Here is a 26,199-nt window from a genome sequence, read left to right as displayed (position 1 = left end):
TGAAAAATTCAGACTTAAATTGAAGAAAGTAGGGAAAACCACTAAGCCATTCAGGTAAGACCTAAATCAAATCCCTTACAATTATACAATGGAAGTGACAAATATACTCAAGGGATTAGATCTGATAGACACAGTGCTTGAAGAACTATGGACGGGGTTCATAACATTGTACAGAAGGCAGTGATCAAGACCAGTCCCAAGAAAAAGAAATGAAAAAATGCAAAATGGTTGTCTGAGGAGGCCTTACAAATAGCTGAGAAAAGAGAGACGTGAAAGGCAAAGGAGATAAGGAAAGATAAACCCATCTGAATGGTGATTCCAAACAATAGCAAGGAGGGAAGTGAAAACCTTCCTCAGTGAACAATGCAAAGAAACAGAGGAAAACAATAGAATGGGAAAGACTGGAGATCTCTTCAAGAAAATTAGAGAAACCAAGGGAACATTTCATGCAAAGATGGGCACAATAAAGGATAGATATGGTATGGACCTAACAGAAGCAGAAGATATTAAGAGGAGGAGGAAAGAATACACAGAACTATACAGAAAAGATCTTAATGACCCAGATAACCATGATGGTGTAATCACTCATCTTGAGTCAGACATCCTGGACTGTGAAGTCAAGTGGGCCTTAAGAAGCATCACTATGAACAAAGCTAGTGGAAGTGATGGAATTCCAGCTGAGCTATTTTAAATCCTAAAAGATGATGCTGTGAAAGTGCTGCACTCAATATGCCAGCAAATTTGGAAAACTCAGCATTGGTTACAGGACTAAAAAGGTCAATTTTCATTCCAATTCCAAAGAAAGGCAAAGTCAAAGAATGTTCAAACTACCACACAATTATACTCATCTCACATGCTAGCAAAGTAATGCTCAAAATTCTCTAAGCCAGGCTTCAACAGTACATGAACTGAGAACTTCCAGATATTCAAACAGGATTTAGAGAAGGCAGAAGAACCAGAGCTCCAATTGCCAACATCTGCTGGATCATCAAAAAAGCAAGGGTGTTCCAGAAAAACATCTACTTCTGTTTTATTGATTATGCCAGGCTTTGAGTGTGTGGATCACAACAAACTGTGGAAAATTCTTAAAGAAATGGGAATACCAAACCTCCTAAACTACCTCCTGAGAAATCTGTATGCAGGGCAAGAAGCAATAGTTAGAACCAGACATGGAACAACAGACTGGTTCCAAATTGGAAAAGGAGTACATCAAGGCTGAATACTGTCACCCTACTTATTTCACTTCTATGCAGAGTACATCATGCAAAATGCCAGGCTGGACGAAGCACAAGCTGGAATCAAGATTGCTGGGAGAAATATCAATAACCTCAGACATGCAGATGACACCACTCTAATGGAGAAAGTGAAGAGCAACAAAAGAGCCTCTTGATGAAGGTGAAAGAGGAGAGTGAAAAACCTGGCTTACAATTCAACATTCAAAAAATGAAGATCATGACACCTGGTACCATCACTTCATGGCAAATAGATGGGGAAACAATGGAATCAATGACAGACTTTATTTTTTCAGGCTCTAAAATCACTGCAGATGATGACTGCATTCATGAAATTAAAAGACGCTTGCTCCTTGGAAGAAAAACTATGACCAACCTAGACAGCATATTAAATAGCGGAGACATTACTTTGCCTACAAAGATATGTCTAGTCAAAGTCATGTATGAATGTGAGAGTTGGACCATAAAGAACTGATGCTTTTGAACTGTGGTACTGGAGAAGACTCTTGAGAGTCCCTTGGACTGCAAGGAGATCCAACCAGTCAATCTTAAAGGAAATCAATTCTGAATATTCTTTGGAAGGATTGATGCTAAAGCTGAAGCTCCAATACTTTGGCCACCTGATGCGAAGAACGGACTCATTGGAAAAGACCCTGATGCTGGGAAAGATTGAAGGCAGGAGGAGAAGGGGACAACAGAGGATGAGATGGTTGGATGGCATCACCAACTAGATGGACATGAGTTTGAGTAAGCTCCGGGAGTTGGTGATGGACAGGGAGGCCTGGTGTCCTGCAGTCCATGGGATCGCAGAGTCAGACATGACTGAGCGACTGAACTGAACTGAACTGAAATAGGAGATAAACTTTTATTCTCTAAACAGAAATTTATTGAGTGTCTGCTAAGTTCCATATCCTCAGCAGTGTGCAAATGCCTACCTCAACTCTCAGCAAACCCCAAATTTGTTCAGTTTAAGATTAACATTGTGATAGGGTGAACCCAAGAATAATCTGTGTTTCTTATGAAAAGAGTTTCCTAGCTGTGGGGAAAAGATCAAGACTGTTCACAAAATCTGTGATCTTAAAGATAAAATATTGTGTAAAAAGAAATCACCTTTCCCTTTCTCTTTTCCTCTCTTCCTCCTTCTTCCCTCCCTTTCTCTTCCTTCCTTCCTTCAGTATTCTTTGAGAGTTTAGTATGCACTAGATTCTATAGTAGAAATCTGAAAACTTTGTATTATGGTGAATACCTCAGACATATTGGTAGTTTTGATATTGTTCATAAATCCAGTGATTGTTGAGAAGACAACTTAAATGATCCTGTGAAAGCATAAATTGATCCACCGCAGTAAAGCATTAAAGGTTAGTTTCCTAAATTTTAAGGCCTCCAAACATGTTGCAATATTCTTCTCCATCAGAAAAGATATTATTGAGGATTAATCTCCAATATAAGTATAATATGAATTTATAAATCACGTAGAAGAACTCCTGTAATAATAATATATTGCTTATTAAAAATAATATATTGCTTATTAAAATAATTAACAATAAAGAAATGAGATAAAATAAATGATCTAGTATTTCTTTTTGTACTTCCAAGAATTTCTCTGTGCACACCTCTGGGGTTCTCATACCTTATGTAGAAGACACCTCTTCTATGGGATTTATCTTGGCAAAAGAAGAATATATAATTATAAAATATGGGAAAATATTTTCTTTTTATAAGGCCAACATCTTGAGAAATATTTGGCCAATTTTACACTCGGGCATGCCAAATAAGACTTTACCCCAGATACAATATGCAACAAAAATTTCTCAAAAAATGCAGTACATTTTCTTGAGATGTGTTACCTTTTAATTAAGAGTTGCTAAACCCACTTGCCAAATTCAACAGTAGAGCATAATGGTTAAGCACAAAATCTCTGGGGGCCAATTTCCTGGAATCAGATTTCAACACAACCATCCTTGGACCTGTTACTTAAATGTTTATGCCTCCGTTTCATTTGTAAAAGGTAGAATGATAGTACGCCTATATCATAAGGTAGTTGTGAGGATTAGATAACTCCCTAGCACACACTATGTGCCCTAGAGTTACTTTTTTTTTTTTACTAACTTTGATAAAGATAGCACTGAAAAGCTAAGCCTTCTTTACTTCATTTCTGAGTAAGGTGTTAAACTACTTTATAATCATCAAGCAAGAGCCAAAGCACAGCCTTCTTGAAGTGCGTTTAATCCTTAATCCACAGATAAGCAAATCAAAGGTGATTTACCCAACTTCTCAAAGGAATAGAGCGGGAAATCAAAGTCAGATCCCCATTTGTGCTGTGCCCCCTGAATCTGTCCTTCCTATAGGCTTTATTCTAGCTGCCCACAATCTGTTCTTAAGGGGGAAAGGACCTGCATGGGAGGTTCTGAGCCAGTGGTGCCCCCTCCCTCCCTCGCTTGTCTGTGTTTTATTGAAATGAACCTCAAAGGTGAATTTTAGGGTTGAATGTTGGCAGGAGCATATATCAGGGTATGAAAGGCACTACCCTAAGGAGGCTATTGAAACACTGTGTGTGTTTGTATTCAGGAATTCCAAGTTAGTGCTCAATAAGTTTGCTAATTAGATTTTACAAACTGACGCCACTTCTTTTCACTCTTGCTTAATTAGGTAGGAAGGAAAGAAGGAAAAAATGGAGGAAGGCAGGGAGGGAGGAAATGTCGAGTACCTATTATGTGCCAGATAATTAACCATCACAATTCAATGGAGGTGGGCATTTTATAGGAAGAAACTGAGGCTCAGAATGTTGAAGTAACTTTCTCAAGATCACAAAGATATTAAAAGACACAGCCAGGATTTATTATATAGTTGTGTAAGATCATCACACACACATCTGTCTTAATGCCTCCCATGAGACACCCACCATTGCCCAGGCATCCAGTTTTCTGGAACGATTATCTCCCTGAACAAATAAACCTCTGAGCTATCATGGACCCAAAACTTAAGCACAAGCTAAATCTCAGTGACAAAAAATTACTCTTTTGATAATGATTCAGTCAATTTAGCTCTTCCCTGACCCTACAGAATTACATTTACTAGATTACTCATTTTCATGGAAATTATGAAGAATACTAATTCAGAGTAAACTGGGAAAATAGGAAGTTAAGAAGGGGCATGGCATTTGGGACTTTCCAGCCTCCTCAATGAGTTCCCAGAGGCACACTTTCCCATACCTCTTCTACTCACACTGCTTGCAATTGACTTGAGTCACTTTATCACAAAAATATCTTCCCAAAGAGTTCTCAGTTTAAAAAAATTATTGTGTTCCATAATTCACTTAGAATTCATTGGTTTGCATTTTGAACTGCATTTTCCCATAGGATTAATGGTTTCAGTTTAGCTACCAAAACCTCTCTAACGCATAACATAGCTGAAATGTACTTAGTACCATACTGGTAAAGTGCAAATAATAGACTTGATAAGAAGATTCTTATGATTGCTAAAATTTAATAAATATGATCATAATAATTGCAACCTTGTATCAGGATCTGCATTTAACACAATCTCATGAAAATCTATGAAGATATCATACCCCATTTTTATAAAGGAGAAAACTTTCTTGAGCCAGATTAAGTAATTAACCAAAAAACACATAATTATTCAATTTTCAGGATTTGAACTCAGATCTAATACAAATTTGATATTTCCAGTTCCTCAAACTCTCTGAATGTTAATGTAAGAAAAAAAAAACTGGCATCAAAGGTAAGAAATTCAATTTTACTTCCAATTCTGTTGAAAATATGCTTTGGACAAGTCCTTTGACTTCCCTGGACTTAATTCACTGGTGAGCTGAACAGTTTGGACAACTGGTCTTTAAATTTATCTCGATGATAAATTTCTCATCCCCTCTAAATGCAGCCCTTTTAAAAACTCTTTGTTCCAGAGCTAAAAATTTTAGAAACTTTTCTTCCTAGTCAATCAAAATATATCTCCCAATAATTTCCAAAAATTTTTCTCCTAGAACCATACTGAGTAAACCCATATGCCCTTCTGCATCCATGCAATCAGTACCAGCATTAGGGAACCCAGAAAGGCTACAGTCAAGTGGGTAGAAATGAAAGGAAACTATTACAATTGATATTTACTTATTTGATACAGATATATCTGAGTTCAGTAGGAACATAGAGGAACTGTGTATGTCTGTCTGGAATATATTAGTGATGGTGTGGTAGGCTGCACTGAAGTATTAATAGAAATAAAGACTAATATCCTAGGGACTTAACACAAATTTACTTTTCACTGAAGTAAAGTTCAGTGTGGTTTGGTGATACTTCTATGCAACTCTCTCCCAAGTGATAAACTAGGAGCCAGGTTGCTTCCAACTTACAGTTTTGTCATCTTTGATCCTTCACTTATAACTGCATAGACAAAAACAGAAAATGGAAAACATGCATAAGGTTTTGTGACTAGGGTTGTAAATCACTTTTATCACTTCTGATCACATTTCCCTGACAAGAACTCAGTCACATGGTCGTAGCTCCTTGCAATGCTGACTGGGAAATGTACTCTTTCAATATTTCCACAGATCAAATTGTTTGGTGCTCAAATTGCATTATGTTTCTTATAAGAACTCAGGGAGTTTACATTGCAGAGTTACAAATAAGTTAAGATTTGAAAAATGAGCAGGAGTTTTACAGATGATAAATCTGATGGAGGTGTTTAGGTTAAAAAGAAATTCCTGAGCAAAGATCCAGACAGACCCAAAGAAAGAACATGGCAGGTCCAGAGACCAGTATTTGTTAACTAAATATTTATTGGGTCCATATCATCCATCAGTTCCTTTGCTTAGTGCTGTACTTATCTTGGGAAAACTGGATGTCTCAGCAAGAGTTCTAAGACAAATCCTTGAGTGAAGATTCTGTATTTAGAAAGTGGTTCCCCAAAGCAAAAGTGAACACACGGGAAAGTGAAACAGAAAAGGAAGAGAAGCCAGTATGAGGTTGCATCTTCTAATTGGCTACTGATACAAGCAACATGTCACTTGAGCCTGAGGCTTGAAGACTTATGTGTCTAATAACTGCTCTAAGAAGATTTGAAGTTGTGCACAAAAGATGTCCAATAGCATCCTCTTCCAGTACCATCCACCTCTTATATTACTCAGATCGACTTTCGCCTTCCATTAGTCCAATCCAGAACAAAATTCCATGTCAAAGGTAGTTATTAAAAGTAGATTAAGGGTACAACTCCAGTTCCTGCTGTTGTAACTGGTACCAAAGCACATGATTTTAATTCATTCTCTTACTCATATACTATCTGTTACGGGCTGAATGCTTACGTCCCCCCAAAATGTATGCACTGAATCCCTAGCCCTCAATGTGACTGCATTTAGAGATAAGACCTCTACAAGTAAGGTTAAATGAAGTCACAGGGTTAGGCCCTAATCTAGTAGGATTATAATTAAGAGAAACCAAGGAGCTTGCTCTCTCCCCATCTTTCATCACCTGCACCAAGGAAAGGCCAGGTGAGCACACAATGAGAAGGAAACCATCTACAAGCCAGGAGGACAGCTTTTACGAGGAACACATGGACCACCACCTTGATCTTGAATTTCCCAGCTTCTAGAACTGGGAGAAGCAGATTTCTGGTGTTTAAGCCATTTAGTCTCTGGATTTGATTATAGCAGCCTGAGAAAATTGACACAAGCTATTCCAAATCCTGAAAGATCATGCTGTGAAAGTGCTGCACTCAATATGCCAGCAAATGTGGAAAACTCAGCAGTGGCCACAGGACTGGAAAAGGTCAGTTTTCATTCCAGTCCCAAAGAAAGGCAATGCAAAAGAATGCTCAAATTACCGCACAATTGCACTCATCTCACACGCTAGTAAAGTAATGCTCAAAATTCTCCAAGCCAGGCTTCAGCAATACGTGAACCGTGAACTTCCTGATGTTCAAGCTGGTTTTAGAAAAGGCAGAGGAACCAGAGATCAAATTGCCAACATCCGCTGGATCATCGAAAAAGCGAGAGAGTTCCAGAAAAACATCTATTTCTGCTTTATTGACTATGCCAAAGCCTTTGACTGTGTGGATCACAATCAACTGTGGAAAATTCTGAAAGAGATGGGAATACCAGACCACCTGACCTGCCTCTTGAGAAATTTGTATGCAGGTCAGGAAGCAACAGTTAGAACTGGACATGGAACAACAGACTGGTTCCAAATAGGAAAAGCAGTACGTCAAGGCTGTATATTGTCACCCTGTTTATTTAACTTATATGCAGAGTACATCATGAGAAACGCTGGGCTGGAAGAAACACACGCTGGAATCAAGATTGCCGGGAGAAATATCAATAACCTCAGATATGCAGATGACACCACCCTTATGGCAGAAAGTGAAGAGGAACTCAAAAGCCTCTTGATGAAAGTGAAAGTGGAGAGTGAAAAAGTTGGCTTAAAGCTCAACATTCAGAAAACAAAGATCATGGCATCCGGTCCCATCACTTCATGGGAAATAGATGGGGAAACAGTGGAAACAGTGTCAGACTTTATTTTTTGAGCTCCAAAATCACTGCAGATGGTGACTGCAGCCATGAAATTAAAAGACGCTTACTCCTTGGAAGGAAAGTTATGACCAATCTAGATAGCATATTCAAAAGCAGAGATATTGCTTTGCAAAAACAGGTCCATCTAGTCAAGGCTATGGTTTTCCCTGTGGTCATATATGGATGTGAGAGTTAGACTGTGAAGAAGGCTGAGTGCTGAAGAATTGATGCTTTTGAACTGTGGTGTTGGAGAAGACTCTTGAGAGTTCCTTGGACTGCAAGGAGATCCAACCAGTCCATTCTGAAGGAGATCAGCCCTGGGATTTCTTTGGAAGGAATGATGCTAAAGCTGAAACTCCAGTACTTTGGCCACCTCATGCAAAGAGTTGACTCATTGGAAAAGACTCTGATGCTGGGAGGGATTGGGGGCAAGAGGAGAAGGGGACGACAGAGGATGAGATGGCTGGATGGCATCACTGACTCAATGGACATGAGTCTCAGTGAACTCCGGGAGTTGGTGATGGACAGGGAGGCCTGGCGTACTGTGATTCATGGGTCGCAAAGAGTTGGACAGGACTGAGCGACTGATTTGATCTGATCTGATCTGATCCATTGAATATTTTCCTCGCCGGTTTTTGGTTGGTCTAGTGGTCTTTCGTAGTAGTCAAGGTTGCTTGCCTAATGATACAGTCTAGACCTTCACTCCTGAGGACTTAGGACTCATGCCTTTGTTAGGTCATGGCCTGACATGACATACACTGGCCCATTCATCATAATCAGTGGGTACAGAACCCCAAGTAAATATTCCGGTTAATAAATGCTCCAACTTACCTCCTCTGTATAGTAACAATGCTAGCTCCTCATGGAAACCATGATCAGTTACCCACACCAGTGCTATAATCATTTTCTCACTTGCTGGTTCACTAGCATGAAGATTCCAGAGTGACTAAAAGGTTACTCTAGCTTCACAAAGAGTAGAGCTCTTCCTTTTTCCTTTGGAGATAAATCCTTTAGGAAAATAGTTCCTCAAGTCCATCAGAGTCCGAGCACAAATTTTACATGTGAATTTCAAAAAACAGTGCCTATTTTATGTAAATCTCTTGCTTCTTAGATTCATGTATTTCACCTGTTGCAGACACAGCAGCATCTCTTGATCCTTGATTCAATATATTTACTCTATTCTGACGATAATGCTGAAACCCTGAGGGCAATATTACTGAGCTGGCACATTAGTTGAGTGTTTAGTAAGCATTTCCACTATTCTAATAGGCTTCTTGATGATTGAATTTAAAATAAGTTAAGTAGATCCCACAGTTATGATGGTATTTTAAGCATTGTGTAAGCCTTTAATTGTGGTCCTAGTTGTAGCACTGAAGAGAGAAAAGGCAAACCCATATCTTTATATACAATAATTCCAGGAAAAAGAAAAGATCTCTCCCTCCAGGGTGGAAGAGTTTTGGTGCAATCAATCAGCACCAAGCTGACTGGTTTCACTGAGGGAGGGGCCCATTAATGGTGCTATCCACAAGTTAGAAGCATAGACTAGGGAAAAGTTGGTTGGTGTGGGTGAAACGCTGGATATATACAGTTCACTTTAGATATGTAGAGTTTGAAGAATGGGTTAGAAATTTAGATTTATACATTCAGAAGATAATTGGGAATATCAGTATGGAGTTCAAGAGTGAGACCCTGGGCTGAGTAAGGTGGGGAATGAATAGCCTATAGATGGTCTACTCAGAATAAAAACTTCAGTCTCAGAGAGATTGCTATTCATTCCTGTAGTTCTCTCAAGGATAATTCTTGGCAACTGTAAAGGAAAAGGGAGAAGACTGAAACTGAAGCAACTTCAGTCTGTGATACTAGGAAAGGTGATATATTAAGAGGATTCTTGGGATTTTTACTCTTGTTTTCCCTGATCACATAGCTGAAGTTGCTAGAATAGATCGTGGGTATCAATGCTGAATCAGTACTTCATGTGGAAGAAACTATTTCCCTAAGGATCAGAAAAGTTCTCCACACTTACTTTTCCTGTAAATAACAATAACAGCTAACCACTTTTGAATGCTTAATATATCAGCTATCATTTGAGTCTAGAACTTCCCTAAAAGTAGGCTGCTTGCTGTGATGGGTTATGGTTTGGTTGAACAAATGTTCTGGTTTTCCCAGTAATATTTTCAGTTTCACACTTCAGTAATATTTCAATCACCCAGTAATATTTCAGTGCCCTCCTTCCAGGTAGCTCAAATGGTAAAGAATCTGCCTGCAATGCAGAAGACCTGGGTTAAATCCCTGGGTCAGGAAGAAGGGTTAAATCCCTGGAGAAGGGCATGGCAACCCACTCCAGGATTATTGCCTAGATAATCCCATGGACAGAGGAGCCTGGTGGGCTGCAGTCCATGGGGTCGCAAAGAGTCGGACACGACTGAGTGACTAACACACACACACACACATTTCATTTTCTGCCCGGGGTACCAATCTGGGTGCTATTATTAATGTGCCCAATTTCATTCTCAGAAGTGTTGATATCTATATTATCCAGTCCTCCCAGTTATAAATATGATAAGATATCCAGTCCTCCTAGTTGTAAATATGGTAAGATATTGATCCCTTCAAGGAGGCTAGACAGCTTACCATAGTTGGGAAACCCCAAGTTAGTATTCTCTGGCCTCATCCATTTGTCTTAGTGTGCTAGGCAATGTTATAATTTTTAATGTGTGCAACAATGTGAAAAAGGTAGAGAATCTGGGCAACTTGCTTGGTATTATCATCTCAATTTTAGAGGTAAGGATATGGGTTAAGTGGCACAACCAAAATCAAACTGGAAAAGAGAAGATAAAAATCCAGATCCCTCTAAATGATATCATCTTGCTTTCCAAGCATCCTAAAAAGGACATCCAGTTAATTCATCCTATGCTCAGGGATGCCAATCACATACTCATTCTGTTTATGCTGAAATCATTTTGGGACAATGATATGAGACTCTTTCGGAAAGAGAAATACTTCTTACTTTTTGGAAATAATTGTGCCATTTGGGACCCAACCAAGTATTTCAGAGAAGTATTAAAACCAGTGAGCTAGAATCTGATACAGAGTATAATTTATTCTGCATACAATTTACGTTTATGTGGTTCCTGACTTTGAATCCTCACATCACACTGAAACACAGCTCTCTTGTCAAGCACAGTTTCAAAGTAACTCAGCAGGTAAAGAATCTGCTTGCATTGCAGGAGATGCAGGTTTGATCCCCAGGTCAGGAAGATTCCCTGGAGTAGGATATGGCAACCTACTCTAGTATTCTTGCTTGTTAAAATCCATGAACAGAGGAGCCTGGTGGGCTATACTCCATGTGATCACAAAGGGTCGACATGACAGCATCCGTGCAAAACTTATTTACGAGTAGTTGAAAAACACAATCTGGTAAAGACTTCGACTTCTTCTCTCCATTGTAACTGGTCACACAAAGAGCTTTCCTGAATGTTTATCTATACATTTCAGTCACTAAAATAGTAATGATATTCTCTTTGTAGTAGCAAGAATATTTCTCTTTGCAAAGTGTAAGTTCAATTGGAACTAATCAGTGAAGAGAAAATTAAATCACATATGATTATGGAAATAACTTTCCTGCCCTAACTCATCCAAAGTTACTAAGTTACTAAGTGGAAGAGTAGGGAATTAAAGCCAGATTTCAGTTCAGTTCAGTTCAGTCGCTCAGTCGTGTCTGATTCTTTGCGACCCCAGGAATCGCAGCATGACAGGCCTCCCTGTCCATCACCAACACCCAGAGTTCACTCAGACTCATGTCCATTGAGTCAGTGATGACATCCAGCCATCTCATCCTCTGTTGTCCCCTTCTCCTCCTGCCCCCAATCCCTCCCAGCATCAGAGTCTTTTCCAATGAATCAACTCTTCACATGAGGTGGCCAAAGTACTGGAGTTTCAGCTTTAGCATCATTCCTTCCAAAGAAATCTCAGGGCTGATCTCCTTCAAAATGGACTGGTTGGATCTCCTTGCAGTCCAAGGGACTCTCAAGAGTCTTCCCCAACATCACAGTTCAAAAGCATCAATTCTTTGGCACTCAGCTTTCTTCACAGTCCAACTCTCACATCCATACATGACCACTGGAAAAACCATAGCCTTGACTAGACAGACCTTTGTTGGCAAAGTAATGTCTCTGCTTTTGAATATGCTATCTAGGTTGGTCATAGCCTTCCTTCCAAGGGGTAAGCATCTTTTAATTTCATGGCTGCAGTCACCATCTGCAGTGATTTTGGAGCTCAAAAAATAAAGTCTGACACTGTTTCCACTGTTTCCCCATCTATTTCCCATGAAGTGATGGGACCGAATGCCATGATCTTTGTTTTCTGAATGTTGAGCTTTAAGCCAACTTTTTCACTCTCCACTTTCACTTTCATCAAGAGGCTTTTGAGTTCCTCTTCACTTTCTGCCATAAGGGTGGTGTCATCTGCATATCTGAGGTTATTGATATTTCTCCCGGCAATCTTGATTCCAGCTTGTGTTTCTTCTAGTCCAGCGTTTCTCATGATGTACTCTGCATATAAGTTAAATAAACAGGATGACAATATACAGCCTTGACGTACTCCTTTTCCTATTTGGAACCAGTCTGCTGTTCCATGTCCAGTTCTAACTGTTGTTTCCTGACCCGCATACAGGTTTCTCAAGAGGCAGGTCAGGTGGTCTGGTATTCCCATCTCTTTCAGAATTTTCCACAGTTGATTGTGATCCACACAGTCAAAGGCTTTGGCATAGTCAATAAAGCAGAAATAGATGCTTTTCTGGAACTCCCTTGCTTTTTCGATGATCCAGAGGATGTTGGCAATTTGATCTCTGGTTCCTCTGCCTTTTCTAAAACCAGCTTGAACATCAGGAAGTTCACGGTTCACGTATTGCTGAAGCCTGGCTTGGAGAATTTTGAGCATTACTTTACTAGCGTGTGAGATGAGTGCAATTGTGTGGTAGTTTGAGCGTTCTTTGGCATTGCCTTTCTTTGGGATTGGAATGAAAACTGACCTTTTCCAGTCCTGTGGCCACTGCTGAGTTTTCCACATTTGCTGGCATATTGAGTGCAGCACTTTCACAGCATCATCTTTCAGGATTTGAAATAGCTCAACTGGAATTCCATCACTTCCACTAGCTTTGTTCATAGTTATGCTTTCTACGGCCCACTTGACTTCACATTCCAGGATGTCTGGCTCTAGGTGAGTGATCACACCATCGTGATTATCTGTGTCATGAAGATCTTTTTGTACAGTTCTTCTGTGTATTCTTGCCACCTCTTCTTAATATCTTCTGCTTCTGTTAGGTCCATACCATTTCTGTCCTTTATCGAGCCCATCTTTGCATGAAATGTTCCCTTGGTATCTCTAATTTTCTTGAAGAGATCTCTAGTCTTTCCCATTCTGTTGTTTTCCTCTATTTCTTTGCATTGATTGCTGAGGAAGGCTTTCTTATCTCTTCTTGCTATTCTTTGGAACTCTGCATTCAGATGCTTATATCTTTCCTTTTTTCCTTTGCCTTTAGCTTCTCTTCTTTTCACAGCTATTTGTAAGGCCTCCCCAGACAGCCATTTTGCTTTTTTGCAAAGCCAGATTTAGAGGGTTTCAAAAGTCCAGGGTTTTGAAATGATGTTCAAAGATATCCTTTGAACATGGATATCTTTGCAATGTCAATGGCACCCGACTCCAGTACTCTTGCCTGGAAAATCCCATGGATGGAGGTGCCTGGTGGGCTGCAGTCCATGGGGTCGCTAAGAGTCAGACACGACTGAGCGACTTCCCTTTCCCTTTCAAAGATATCCTTAGTGATTCATGTTACTCATCTGGTTCCCCATTGTTTTGAGGCAATTCCTCAAAGCTGATTTAAATCCCTTTGCTTGAATTCTCTCTCCAACTACAACTTTCTAATTTTCTCTAATTCCAATAAAGTACTTTCTTTAACATCATTAAAGTTTCCAGTTTCTCAGTCTCGTCTCTCTCCCAATAATCTAAAACCATTCATTTATTGATGGCTTTACTCTCTGATACTAGCCAGGTAATACTTTTTGGCCAACAATTTCCACAAAGCTTTCCCATAGTACTATTGGATTCCCTTTCTAACTATCCTGGGTAAACCCTACTGGCCCTTGTAATGAGATTCCTTTGTGAAGCAATGTAATTAACTAGATAAGAACCTGAGGAGACTTGAAGGCATTTGGTCACTGGAACAGAACATTCAAGCCTTGTAAATAAAATGCCATCATCCAGAAAATTTGGTCTACATGATCCCATTTATTCTAGTCCATTAAGTGACTGGTTAAATACTTTGAGCATTTGGGTGTCAGCCCCTAACCATGGTTGTTCAGTCCCTTTTGAGCACAGATAATATTTAATATCTTAATGCTAAGATCCTGCATGCCTTGAGGCAAAAAAATAAATAAATAAAACAGAAGCAATATTGTAATAAATAAAGACTTTAAAAGGTCCACATAAAAAAATCTTCAAGAAAAATAAAATTTAAAAAGTTTCTTCTAGTAACATGAAATAAATCTTTTTTTGGGGGGGGTCACACTATGTGGCTTGAGGGATCTTAGTTTCCTGAACAGGGATTGAACTCAGGCCCTCGGCAGTTAAAGTTCAGAGTCCTAAACTTTGGGCCGCCAGGTAATTCTGAAACATATCTTTTAATAAACAAATGTTTTTAGGTATTTCATTAGGAAATGTTTAGGTTGTATTATTGTGATACAACTATTTCAAGAAACAGGCTAGTGATGTTTTATTAATATATTTAAAGATTTGTCTATTAAATTAATGAAATTCATCAATTTAAACAATATACTTAATCATCAGTTCAGTTCAGTTCAGTCGCTCAGTCGTGTCCGACTCTTTGCGACCCCATGAATTACAGAACGCCAGGCCTCCCTGTCCATCACCAACTCCCGGAGTTCACTCAAACTCACGTCCATCGAGTCAGTGATGCCATCCAGCCATCTCATCCTCTGTTGTCCCCTTCTCCTCCTGCCCCCAATCCCTCCCAGCATCAGAGTCTTTTCCAATGAGTCAACTCTTCACATGAGCTGGCCAAAGTACTGGAGTTTCAGCTTCAGCATCAGTCCTTCCAGTGAACACCCAGGACTGGTCTCCTTTAGGATGGACTGGTTGGATCTCCTTGCAGTCCAAGGGACTCTCAAGAGTCTTCTCCAACACCACAGTTCAAAAGCATCAATTCTTCGATGCTCAGCCTTCTTCACAGTCCAACTCTCACATCCATATATGACCACTGGAAAAACCATAGCCCCGACTAGACAGACCTTTGCTGGCAAAGTAATGTCTCTGTTTTTGAATATGCTCTCTAGGTTGGTCATAACTTTTCTTCCAAGGAGTAAGCATCTTTTAATTTCATGGCTGCAATCACCATCTGCAGTGATTTTGGAGCTCAAAAAATAAAGTCTGCCCCTGTTTCCACTATTTCCCCATCTATTTCCCATGAAGTGATGGGACTAAATGCCATGATCTTAGTTTTCTGAATGTTGAGCTTTAAGCCAACTTTTTCACTCTTTCACTTTCATCAAGAGGCTTTTGAGTTCCTGTTTACTTTCTGCCATAAGGGTGGTGTCATCTGCATATCTGAGGTTATTGATATTTCTTCCAGCAATCTTGATTCCAGCTTGTGCTTCTTCAGCCCAAAGTTTCTCATGATGTACTCTGCATAGAAGTTAAATAAGCAGCGTGACAATATACAGCCTTGACGTACTCCTTTTCCTATTTGGAACCAGTCTGTTGTTCCATGTCCAGTTCTAACTGCTGCTTCCTGACCCGCATACAGGTTTCTCAAGAGGCAGGTCAGGTGGTCTGGTATTCCCATCTCTTTCAGAATTTTCCACAGTTGATTGTGATCCACACAGTCAAAGGCTTTGGCATAGTCAATAAAGCAGAAATAAATGCTTTTCTGGAACTCTCTTGCTTTTTTGATGATCCAGCGGATGTTGGCAATTTGATTTCTGGTTCCTCTGCCTTTTCTAAAACCCCGGCTTGAACATCTGGAATTTCACGGTTCATGTATTGCTGACGTGTGGCTTGGAGAATTTTGAGCATTTCTTTACTAGCGTGTGAGATGAGCGCAATTGTAGTTCTAAAATTTTATGAAAAATACACTAAAAAGCATACACAGGCACATTCATACAATCATATCAAATATATAATTGAATATTGATATTTATGAAGTGGGACTATAACTAGACTTACTTTTTCCCAAGTTAGCTATATATGTAAGATCAATTTCATTATTCATTGATCCTTGCTTTGTAAGGCACAGAGTAATAGCACTAAGCTTATATTTGTGAGCATGAAAAGAAAAGTTTTAGAATGAAAGTGACTGTCAAATTCAATATGGCTTTGATCTTTACCTCTGCAAAAAAACAAATGTTCAAGCTTTGGTGTCATAAACTGTAAATTATGAATGCTAAAACCATAGAGGAGTTGTAATTATTCCAAGTTTCCATTTTTAAAAACTGTAAGTGGTTATCTCCACTTCCTACTTTAAATTTGGAAACAAAACAATGTAATATTAAATAATCACTTTTACTGAAAGTATTACTGGCTCAGTAAAAGTGGAATAGAAAGTGAAAGTGAAGTCACTCAGTCCTGTCTGACTCCTTATGACCCCATGGACTATAGCCCACCAGGCTCCTCCATCCATGGAATTTTCTAGGCAGAAGTACTGGAGTGAGTTGCCATTTCCTTCTCCAGGGATCTTCCTGATGCAGGGATCAAACCCAGGTCTCTGTCATTGCAGGCAGATGGTTTACTGTCTGAGCCACAAGGGATTCCAGCCTGGTTTAGGGTAGAAAGAATTCAAAGAATCAATAGGTCTTTCAAGCCTTACTTATCAAGGAACACTAGTTCAGTTAACAAATACTTTTTGAGCATCCATTTATAGGGCTTCCCTGGTGGTTCAGATGGTAAAGAAATTGCCTTCAGTGTAGGAGACCTGGGCTCAATACTTGGGGTGGGAAGATCCTCTGTTGAAGGGAATGGCTACCCAGTTCAGTATTCTTGCCTGAAGAATTCCATGAACAGAGGAGCCTGGTCGGCTATAGTCCATGGGGTCAAAAAGAGTCAGACAGGACTGAGCAACTAACACTTTCACTTTTTATAAGCTTACAGTAGTTCCTGCACCACTCTTGATGCTGTGTCACTATATGGCATTTGGTCCATTGCTTTGGATCACTATGATATTCAGTCTCCATGCAACTGTTTCATTTGGCCAGAGCAGGGCTTTCTGTCAAGGCAGCAGCGAAACCATTGGAGTCACTTTTCCCTCTCCTTCCTCTCCCCTCTTCAATCTACAAAGGCACTACTGGGATTTAGCCTCTAGGCAAAATGCAACCAACCTTGTTTTAGGATACCATTTGCCTGATCACCAGGCAAAATACCAGCCCGTTGTTTTTATTTCCTTTCAGTTCAGTTCAGTCGCTCAGTCATGTCTCTTTGTGACCCCATGAATCGCAGCACGCCAGGCCTCCCTGTCCATCACCATCTCCCGGAGTTCACCCAAACTCATGTCCATTGAGTTGGTGATGCCATCCAGCCATCTTATCCTCTGTCATCCCCTTATCCTCCTGCCCTCAATCCCTCCCAGCATCAGGGTCTTTTCCAATGAGTCAACTCTTCACATGAGGTGGCCAAAGTATTGGAGTTTCAGCTTCAGCATCAGTCCTTCCAATGAACAACCAGGACTGATCTCCTTCAGAATGGACTGGTTGGATCTCCTTGCAGTCCAAAGGACTCTCAAGAGTCTTCTCCAGCACCACAGTTCACAAGCATCAATTCTTCATGAAAGAAAGCTCAGCTTTCTTCACAGTCCAACTCTCACATTGATACATGACCACTGGAAAAACCATAACCTTGACTAGACGAACCTTTGTTGTCAAAGTAATAGTTCTGCTTTTGAATATGCTATCTAGGTTGGTCATAACTTTCCTTCCAAGGAGTAAGCGTCTTTTAATTTCATGGCTGCAGTCACCATCTGCAGTGATTTTGGAGCCCCCCCAAAATAAAGTCTGACGCTGTTTTCACTGTTTCCCCATCTCTTTCCCATGAAGTGATGGGACCAGATGCCATGATCTTCGTTTTCTGAATGTTGAGCTTTAAGCCAACTTTTTCACTCTCCTCTTTCACTTTCATCAAGAGGCTTTTTAGTTCCTCTTCACTTTCTGCCATAAGGGTGGTGTCATCTGCATACTGTACTCTTATTGAAATTTGTGCTTTCCTTTCAATGTCCTACTCCTCGTTTCCTGGCCAAACTTTTCTACTATGATACTAATTATTAAAAGCCTCAACTCCATCACCTAATGCATTCTGACTTAAGAGTAACCCCTAGGAAACCTGAGACCCCTGTGCCTCATTCACATGGAAGCTTTTTATTCTCCCTTATTCACTCAGGCTCAGGGTTGACCAGAAAAGCGGGGCTCTCCCCATGATCACAATGATCTGTAGGCCATGACTCTTCCACTCTTTTGTTAACATCTCGTATCCTGTGTGAATTCACCCGTGTGAATTTCATGTGAACTTGTCATGGTCTTCACCACTCTCTCTGCATTCATGATTGGCTTCACCACCAAGCCCACTATCTTCCTCTCCACCACATTTCCTGCAATCATTCTTAACAGCCTCAACATTTCTATCTATCCATCTCAGTGGTCTATACCCCACCTCAGTTACATTCATATGAACATCCTTTCTGCCAAATAACTGGGCCATTTTGGAAATGTCCTATGATTCCAATTCACTTACTCTTAATATACACAATGAACCAGATCTCCATTACTTTCCTTCACCTCTTCTTTTTTAAAAATTTTTTCAGCTGCACCCTTGGGCATGTGGGACCTTAGTACCCCAATCAGAGATTGAACCTGTGCCCTGCACGAAGGCAGAGTCTTAATCCCTGGGCTGCTGGGGAAGTCCTTCCCCTATCACTTTTAAAAACATCCATCACCCTCTTCTGCATTGTGCTCCTTTCCCTGCTTAGATCTCATCTTCAGAAGTGCTTTCACCTCCTTGCAAACACTTTTAAATCACTTTCCCCTCCTCTTTATCTTACTCTGCCATTCTTTGCCGGGTGAAACTCAAGCTTGATTAAACTCAGCTATCCTGTTGCTCTGTGCTTGCACCTAAGAGGCTATATGTTGCTGGAAGAAAGGACACAGGTATGCTGATAGACCTCATTTTAATTTATGAACTCTGCAATGCCTGATAATCCTACCACACTTCTCCAGAAAAATTACTTCTCCATTCTCCACTCTAACACCCTTTTCTGATATCCAACCTTTCCTTCTATCTCATTCTCAGCTGAAAACATTGCAGGATAATTTCCCCCAAAACAATCAAGAAAGAAACAATTTCATCTTCTCTCTGATGCTAGCACTTCCTTCCGTTTGCCTCTTCTTCTTGCCACTGTCTTCTTCCTGTTTTAATGGATCAGGTATCCTGCTTTCGTAGAAAGCCTTCCCCTTCACTGCTGCTCTGGAGGCCACAATATTCCCTTTCTTTACTGCACATCATTTTCTTCCTCACCACAGGATCATTCATATTTGCCTACAAATTTGCTGGTAGCTCATGGGCTTTCCTGGTGGTTCAGATGGTAAAGAATCTGCCTATAATGTAGGAGACCTGGGTTCGATCCCTGGGTTGGGAAGTTCCTCTGGAGAATGAAATGGCAATCACTCCAATATTCTGGCCTGGAGAATTCCATGGACAGGCAGAGGAATCTAGTGGGTTACAGTCCTTGGGGTCACAAAGAGTCAGACACAACTGAGCAACTAACTCACTTTCATGCCTTAATACTCATCTTTTTAAAAGACCCCATAATTCTTTTCAGTTTTCATTTTGGTATCTGCTCCATTTTAAAGAACCCTCTATACTCACTGCTTCCCCTTCCTCACATTCTATTTGTTCTCAGTGTGACTGTAACTGAAGAGCCATTAACTGAAATAATTTTTTTCAGGGTCACCAACATCTTACATCTTCCCAAAGTCAATGGCAAATTTTCTGTTCCCCCTTTTCTCAACATCTCAGTGAAGTGAAGTGAAGTTGCTCAGTCGTGTCCGACTCTTTGCGACCCTGTGGACTGTAGCCTACCAGGCTTCTCCGTCCATGGGATTCCCCAGGCAAGAATACTGGGGTGGGTTACCATTTCCCCAGGGGATCTTCCCAACTCAGGGATCAAACCTGGGTCTCCTGCATTGGAGGCAGATGCTTTAACCTCTGAGCTACCAGGGAAGCCCCAACATCTCAGTAGGAGTCAACAAATCTGACTAATCTTATCTCTTAATTTCATTTTCAAGGTTTTTGAGACCATATTTATACAGTGTTTTTTCTCCCTTCTTGGGACATTCTTTTTCAATTTCCTTTACTGGCTCCTTCTCTTTTTTCAGATCTATAAATATAGGAAACTCTTAGGGCTCTGTCCTCAGCCTTTGTCTGTTTTCTAGAACACATGTCCTGAGGCGATTTTAACTATTCCAATGGCTTCAAATGTCATCTGAATGCCGATTTTCCTCATACAAAGTACTGCAATTAATATCGATGAATAAACAAATGAATAGCAAAAGGGCAATCATTTCCATAATCTTGTATGTATCTTGTATATGTCTTACTGTGTAACCTTGGGAAAATTACTTAATGCATTTATACCTCAATTGGTAACATTACTTAATGTCTGGAGTTCTTATGAAAATTAAATGATAATGTACCCAAAGCACTTAGCCTAGTGCCTGACAAACAGGAAGCACTCAATAAATTCGAACACAACAATACATATTAGTTATATCAGGGATGGGCTATTATTTAGAAAACACAATTAAGCCAAACAAAACCAAGTTCTTAAATTTTCATCTCAAGATCATATTTACAAGAATATCACAATCACTTGGTATTTCAGGAACTTCTATTCATGAGCTTTTGTATTTAATTAAACTTTTTTTTCAGCCAAAGTGATGGTTTCATTGCTCCTCCACACATGACCAAAACCAACTTGTCCCCTCTATCACATATAAGAATGGAGTCAACTGATGATGCTCATGGCCCATAGTTAACATAAAAAAATTAGTCATAAACTTTGAGTGTCACCATAAAATAAAACTAAACAAAAATATTGATAAGAAACTGCTTTAAAATGGGGAGGGAGGTGGGAGGGGGGTTCAGGATGGGGAACACGTGTACACCTGTGGTGGATTCATGTTGATGTATGGCAAAACCAATACAATATTGTAAAGTAAAAATAATAATAATAAATAAATGATAAATGGTTAAAAAAAAAAGAATGGAGTCAACTGAATAGACACTTAGGGTAGGTGTTAATTATTAAATACATACATGGGGTTGAAGTCTATCCACAATGGGAATAACTGGAATATTTACTCCCTTTGGGGAATATTAGCAAAAGGAAAACATAACTGATTTCTTTTAAATTCTTACAGTTTTATAGGGATGCAAACAATTTTTACCTACAACGTCTCATTTTATCTGTAAATCAATCGTGTGAGGTGGCAGGAAGACTATAATTTTTATCTTATAGTTGAAAACAGGTTAATTGACTCCCATGGTTTATAACTGGCAAATCCATACCTGGAAAAAAACAGGTCTTGATTGCTAGTCTGCTGAACATTTCAGCACTAGTCTTCAGTGCTTTGCCTCAGTAGATATTGTGATGAACTGATTTTATTATATGAAATAGAACAGGTTGTTTTTCACTTGGTAACACCAACACCTCTATTTTATTGCCATCCAAAAGATTTCCTTAATACCCCTTGACTGAGAAGTTGCACTTATCTGTGCTTTAGTCTACTGTATATAACTTTAGAAACCATGAAATCTGGTACATTAACACTTGAGAGTTTCCATAAGGCAGAAGACACCCAGACACTCACCAGTTATAAAGCATGACCAATGAAGGAGAAAGGGGCTTGACAAAAGCAGAGCCTACAAAGAGATTTCCTTACAAAGCCTAGAGTAGACAGCAGGTTCAGAATCACTCAGAGCTGGGTCTTCATCACCTTGTTGTGGCATTTGAAGAAAAACAAACTTTTGAGTGTATTTTCTTAACTAAAACCAAGGACCCTAATATCTAACTCACAGCATCATCATGAGGATTAGTGCCTAACATATTACTGCTGCTTAATAAGCATTTGTTCCTGCCTCAATTCCCACAAAAACCACTGGTTCATTTGGGTTAAAGACGTCACCCTGCAGGAAGAGGGTAGGCCAATTCCAACTGGGCATTTTATTACCAAGTGCAGCAGAGAGTAATTAAAATCAAATGTGTACTCTTGTTTTGTTCTTTGTTTTGAATGCATTCATCTTGTTTTTGAAAACCATCAATTACAATGCAGGAAAAAAGCTGTATGAAAGGTATTAGAATGTTTATATTCCTCAGCCTACTGAAAATGTCATTTTAAAAGTAAAAGTTTAAGAAAAATTTGATCGTGTTTAATTTGAAGAAGAAATGAACTCTTAGACAAGTATTGCTTTGATTCTCTCAATGAGATTTTTGCTGATAAATGAACATAATCTCATGTATTATATACAGAGACTCCTTTAAAAATCTGCCATTAGCCTTTCAAAAATGTCATCTTTTACTCATCCACATCATGGTTTTTCTCCCTCAAATAGCCCCTAATTACTAGAAAGGAAAGAAGACAAAGGACTAGGATATGAACTGTATTACTTTTCAGAATCTAGAAATCTGCTTAAGATGTATTTTCATAATTATAGCTTACACAGATATCCTGGAAGTAAAAGACACTGAGTATTTCTAATTATCTTACAGATTATCAAGTTAGAAGAGAAAATGGCCAAATACTTAAATGAGCATCTTCTTGTGAGGATCAAACTGATTAAATAACCTTTATGAGCAAAAGAGAATTTCCACATTCACATCATAAATGGATCTATTAACTTTTAAAAATCTTTTTATTTTGTATTGAGGTATAGTCTCTTAACTTTTAATATTGTTTTGAAGTTTGAACTCTTAAGCTGTAAAAGTTATAACTTTTAAAATGGTTTTACTCATAGCACATATAAATTACTTTTTGGTCAGAAAAGATATTTCAGATTTATTTCATAAAAATCCAGCCACAGGGTGTTATTTTAGTCCCACTTAGCAGACAGCTAGAAAATGAATATCACAGATATAAGTAATCTGTCCAGGATATACTTCAAATAAGTGGAATGAATAGTTTGAACTTGAGCCTGGGTCTCTTGAGCCCACTTTGCCAGTGCTTTTCACTATTCACTTTGCTTTAGACTTACAAGACTTTGATTTGAGTCCCATATTAGTTGCTTCTGGGCAGTCAACTTTGTGTAAGTCAACTAACTTCTCTGAAGCTCAGGTATCTTTTTTTTAATTTAATTTTATTTTTGGAGAAGACTCTTGAGAATCCCTTGGACTGCAAGGAGATCCAACCAGTCCATTCTGAAGGAGATCAGCCCTGGGATTTCTTTGGAAGGAATGATACTAAAGCTGAAACTCCAGTACTTTGGCCACCTCATGTGAAGAGTTGACTCATTGGAAAAGACTCTGATGCTGGGAGGGATTGGGGGCAGGAGGAGAAGGGGATGACAGAGGATGAGATGGCTGGATGTCATCACTGACTCAATGGACGTGAGTCTCAGTGAACTCCGGGAGTTGGTGATGAACAGGGAGGCCTGGCGTGCTGCGATTCATGGGGTCACAAAGAGTCGGACATGACTGAGCGAATGATCTGATCTGATCTGATTTTTCAATATTGTACAATTGTATTTGTCAATTGCATCTCAATATAGGGATGGTGGGAAACCTCATCTCATTCGGGTTCTTTCTTTATGTGTTCAGTTGTAGATCTTTTCCAGTAGGTTTTGGTCTTTTTCTTAGATGGCTATTCTGCAGATAGTTGTGATCTAGGTGTGCTCCTGAGAGGAGATGAATTCAGTGTCTTTCTATTTTGCCATTTTGCTAATGCAAAAAAAAAAAAAAAAAAAAAAAAAAACCAGCAACATACCCTCAGGTATCTTTCTTTTCAAGTGGAGTAACATCTAGTTTCCTTTCAAGGCTTTAGAAAGAGCAAAGGACATAATGAATATTAAAACACTTCACAACAGATTTTAATATTCCCATTAAAAAGTCAAACAGTTATAGAGACTGACTGCCTGGCAAAATGGAAATAACAAGACCCCTAGTGAGCCTCAGATATAAATATAGGTCTAAATTCTTATTTTTTCACTTCCTAGCTTTGTACCTGACCCACATTCCTTATTTTCTGAGGATCGCTTTCCTCACTTGTAAAACTGGCATACACAATAAGTGCTGCTCCATGATCTGTGCCTGATTTACTTCCTTTTAAACTGAAATAGTTATTATTCAGGTTTTATTATATTCTGGATATTTGTTTAAAGACAAATTTAATAGCTACTCAGCAAAGGCATACTTGCCTTCTTTGCTAGTGGTGGTGGTTTTGTCATTAATTCAAGTCCGACTCTTGTGACCTCATGGACTATAGCCCTCCAGGCTCCTCTGTCCATGGAATTTTCCAGGCAAGAATCCTGGAGTGGGTTGCCATTTCCTTCTCCAGGGGATCTTCCTGATCTAGGGATTGAACCTGGGTCTCCTGCATTGCATGCAGATTCTTTGCTGAGCCACCAGGGAAGCCCTTCTTTAGTGTGATCAGATTTCATCTTGTAACTGCAAATCCCACCTTCACATTACAGACAGGTCTATCAGACTAAATAAAATAGAAGTAATTTATACCCTTTTCAGTGGAAAACAAAACACAACAAAAGCCTATCCTGAGATTCAACCAGATGAGAGGAAGATTCGAGAGAGAAAAGAAAAGATCTGTATGAAAATGAAACTTTGGCCCAGCTGCCAAGCATACGGAGAAACACAGAGGTTTTGATCACTGAGTAAAGAGCAGACTGTGGGGATCCTTTCTGTGTGCAAAACAGTGCACTTGGACCACCTGGGAAGGTGTGAGGCTTAGACACCTGAGCCACAGGAATGACTGAGTAGCACTGAAAGATCTCAGAGAAGCTTGCTAATGCAAACTAGCTTTCCCTAAAGGCCCTGTTAAAAAGCCACCCATGGTCAAGTTTGAGCATCAAAATATCTATTTGCTTTCCTGGTTTTTGTATTATTTGATTCTCAAATTCCTTCTTGCGAAAGCAGCACATGTCCAAATGAAAATTCTGTAAATACAAGGGCAGCCAAGACTCATATCTTGCCATCACTCCCCCAAACTGCTCTTGAGGGGAACCTGGCACAACCCACCCACGAAATCTCCGGCTGAGACCCTGGCAGAAAACAGACTGCTTCACGCATTAGCAGCCCAGAGTTATTTTGGGTCTGCCACTTACCAGCAATGTGTGCTTGTGGGGGTCACTTAAGCTTTCTGGGCTTCTGCTTCTTATCTATAAATCTACGAGGCTGGGCTGAAGACTGAATATCTCTCAGATCCTTCTTGTCCCAGTGTTCTCTGATCCAACTTATGAACCAATAATAAGGATTCCCAAACTAAAACAAAGTCAATGTTGCCTCCAATTTGGAATGCACTGACGTGATGTTACTAGATTTAGTGTATCTGTGGAGAGGGGGAAAAAAAAAAACAGTTTACCGGCAGCCTGGGTGAGTCAAAAGGCCAAACTATTTTTGGTAAAGACCACTAAACAGGCTTGGGCATTTATATGCATTTTCTCAGCAACAGGACACAGGCATCTTGCCCACATTCCAGGGAAAGACCTACCAACACCTTTGCTACAGTCCAATAGTGAAATAAACGTACTTAGCTGAATAAGGACAACTCACAGTGAATGCTGGTTGGTTTTTTTTTTTTTTGCAGTCTGCAAGTTGGTTATCTTGTCAAGCTGGTAGTCATCAGGTGGGACTCACAGCTTCAGTAGGGGAGTTAAGAAGCATTTCTGGACTACTTTTTTTTCCATTTGCCTATACTAAATTGAATTAAGAAGTCGTCACCTTATAAAGATTCCTGTGGCGAGGGCTAAGAGATACAGTGACCATGGTATATTGAGTTTGGATGACAACTTTGTAAATGATAGGCCGACAAATGGTGTTTCTAGTACATAAGGATGATTAGGATAAAGAATATGTTTTCCTTTTATCATCAAAACTTTGAACATTTCAGGTAGTGCAGCTCTGATGGAGAGAGCTAACTCCAGGATGTAAAGTAACATTTACTGATGCTAAGTCACCCTACTGGGTGGTACATTTGGAAACCGCCAAGAGAATCAATTCTAAAAGTTCTCTTCACCAAGAAAAAACTTTCCTTGTGTCTATGTGAGCTGATGGATGATAAAACTTATGGTGATTAATTTTTCACAATAAAAGTCAGTCAGGTCACAATGCTATAGGCATTCAACTTACACAGGGCTGTCTGTCAGGGATGACTCAGTAAAATTAAAAGGAAA

General features: G+C 39.6%; 1 long non-coding RNA gene across 1 annotated transcript in view; it reads right to left on the bottom strand.

Moving 5' to 3' along the window:
* The window catches only part of LOC112579067, a 62,540-nt gene extending 37,228 nt beyond the window's left edge, over positions 1–25,312 (bottom strand). Inside the window, exon 1 of the long non-coding RNA XR_006544738.1 lies at positions 25,132–25,312. This is a non-coding gene — a long non-coding RNA (uncharacterized LOC112579067). The remainder of the gene's footprint in view (positions 1–25,131) is intronic.
* Positions 25,313–26,199: the final 887 nt, after the last annotated feature.

This window comes from Bubalus bubalis, chromosome 15 (assembly GCF_019923935.1).
Source record: "Bubalus bubalis isolate 160015118507 breed Murrah chromosome 15, NDDB_SH_1, whole genome shotgun sequence".
NCBI classification, from domain to species: domain Eukaryota; kingdom Metazoa; phylum Chordata; class Mammalia; order Artiodactyla; family Bovidae; genus Bubalus; species Bubalus bubalis.
Note: the sequence above shows the minus strand (reverse complement) of the source record. Positions and strands in the feature narration are given on the sequence as shown.